Source organism: Rutidosis leptorrhynchoides, chromosome 9, assembly GCF_046630445.1.
Source record: "Rutidosis leptorrhynchoides isolate AG116_Rl617_1_P2 chromosome 9, CSIRO_AGI_Rlap_v1, whole genome shotgun sequence".
Classification (NCBI taxonomy): domain Eukaryota; kingdom Viridiplantae; phylum Streptophyta; class Magnoliopsida; order Asterales; family Asteraceae; genus Rutidosis; species Rutidosis leptorrhynchoides.
In genome coordinates this window covers 353,381,367-353,383,708 of record NC_092341.1, presented here as the reverse complement: position 1 = coordinate 353,383,708, position 2,342 = coordinate 353,381,367, and the positions used below count along the sequence as shown (strand labels likewise).

The 2,342-nt window shown below is 32.8% G+C and overlaps 1 non-coding gene across 1 annotated transcript; it reads left to right on the top strand.

Annotated features, from left to right (window-relative positions):
- Positions 1–1,929: 1,929 nt before the first annotated feature.
- On the top strand, positions 1,930–2,036 carry LOC139869555 (small nucleolar RNA R71). The gene has a single exon (XR_011766162.1). It is a non-coding gene; the product is annotated as a small nucleolar RNA R71 (small nucleolar RNA).
- Positions 2,037–2,342: the final 306 nt, after the last annotated feature.

Below are 2,342 nucleotides of genomic sequence, written 5' to 3'. Positions count from 1 at the left end.
GAATTTTCTGTTTTATATATTTATGTAATATATTTATATAAATTAAATAAAACTTATATTTTTATAAAATAAAGATAAATAAACTTTTATAGAACTTAAATATTTAACAAACTCTTAAAAATATTTATATTTTTGTTTTCTTTTTATATTTTCGAATATATTAAAATGTATTTTTACAAAAGCGTAATTTTTTTTTTTATATTAGCGTTGCGCTTCCGGCTTTTAAGCTAGATGGTTCCCCGGCAGCGGCGCCAAAAATACTTGATGTTATGCGAGGTGTATATAAAATAGCTTAAATTTTAGCAGGAAATATTATTAAATACGATACAATTTTACACAAGATATTTATTTATTTATAGAATGGATATACTTAAACCTTGCTACAACACTTATAGGCAGTGTACCTAATCGTACAGTAGTGTAGTTTTTAGTAAGTCCGGTTCGTTCCACAGGGAAAATCTTTTAATCAAAGCTTAACGCTATATTAGTTTAATTTATAAAAATACGAATATATATAAGTAATATTATTATTTTAAAGGGGGGTTTTTACCGTTTAATGACCGGTTTGTCGATTTTAAAAATTTAGTCGCAGTTAAAACAAAATGTAAAATATTAAATAAATAAAAGACTTAACAAAATGCTTCTATTGAACTAAGACTACCCAGAAAACATGGAATTGTGAAACTTCCTGGATCAGATAGTTTTTCTGGTATCTTATTCAACAGCACTGCTGAACAATTAACATTCATAGTAACAGCCGAGAGTTCTTCCATTTTCTTTCTATTTGAGATTAGATCTTTCAAGAATTTAGCATATCTAGGCATTCCTGAAATCACATCAATGAAAGGAAGATTTACATCTATCTGTCTAAACATATCCAAGAATTTGGATTGCTCGGCTTCAAGTTTCTCTTTCTTCATTTTACTCGGGTAAGAAAGTGGTGGTTGGTTTGGTTTAACATAAGGTTTATCCTTAAATGTGTTATCTTCATTAACCTTTTCAACCACCGGTTCTTTTTCCTTATCTTGTTCAGGTTGTGGTTCTTGTGGAGTAGGAATAGCTTCATCAGAAGTTACAGGTATTTCAGGTGATTTAAGTGTTGTACCACTTCTTGTGGTAATGGCTTTAGCTGTTTCATTCCGGGGGTTAGCATTTGTATCACTAGGTAAACTTCCCGGTTTTCTTTCACCTATTAACCTTGCTAGGTTACTTACTTCTTGTTCCAAATTTTGAATAGAAGCTTGTTGATTTCTAAATGCTTGAGCATTTTGTTCATTAGTTTGTTTCTGAGATGTGAAAAACTGCGTTTGAGTTTCAACTAGCTTCGTCATCATATCTTCTAAATTCGGCTTTTTATCATCGGTTTGTGGTGGTTTGTTTTGAAAATTAGGTCTTTGCTGGTTGTAAGTATTATTGGATACTTGTTGATTGCTAGGACCTTGTTGGTTGTTGTATGGAATATTTCGGTTATAATTCTGATTTTGATTGTAAATCGGTCTTGGCGGTTGATAATTATTCTGATAATTATTTCCATGCCTTTGGTTTATGTATGAAATATTCTCTCTTTGTTCCATTGTTAATTCAATACTAAGACAATCTTTTGTCAAATGTGGTCCTCCACACTACTCACAACTAATTCGTATTGAGTGGATATCCTTAGTCATCTTTTCCATTCGTCTCTCGACAGCATCTATCTTTGCGGAAATGGAATATAAGTCATGGCTAGAATCGGCTCTAGCTGCTTTAGATGATCTAACGATATCTTTTTCTTGGTGCCACTCATGTGAGTGGGAAGCAGTGTTATCAATAATTTTGTAAGCATCAGTTTCGGTTTTCTTCATAATGGAACCATCAGCTGCAATATCTATGTCTTTCCTTGTAGCGATGTCGCATCCTTGGTAGAATATTTATACTATTTGACAGGTATCTAAACCATGTTGAGGACATCCTCTTAATAACTTTCCAAATCTTGTCCACGCCTCATATAGAGTTTCATTTGGCTTCTGTGTGAACGTAACAATTTCTCCTTGAAGTCTTACGGCTTTAGATGCCGGAAAGAATTGTTTAAGAAATTTTTCAACTAAAACGTCCCATGTATCGATCGCCCCTTCAGGTAACGATTCCAACCAATCTTTGGCTTCTCCCTTTAAAGTCCAGGGAAATAACATGAGATATATCTGTTCATCCTCAACTTCTCTTATTTTAAATAGTGTGCAGATCCTATTAAAGGTACGAAGATGTTCATTTGGATCTTCCTTCGGCGCATCACTAAATTGGCATTGACTAGTCACCATATGTAGAATTTGTCCTTTGATTTCATAATCTGGCGTATTAATGTCTGG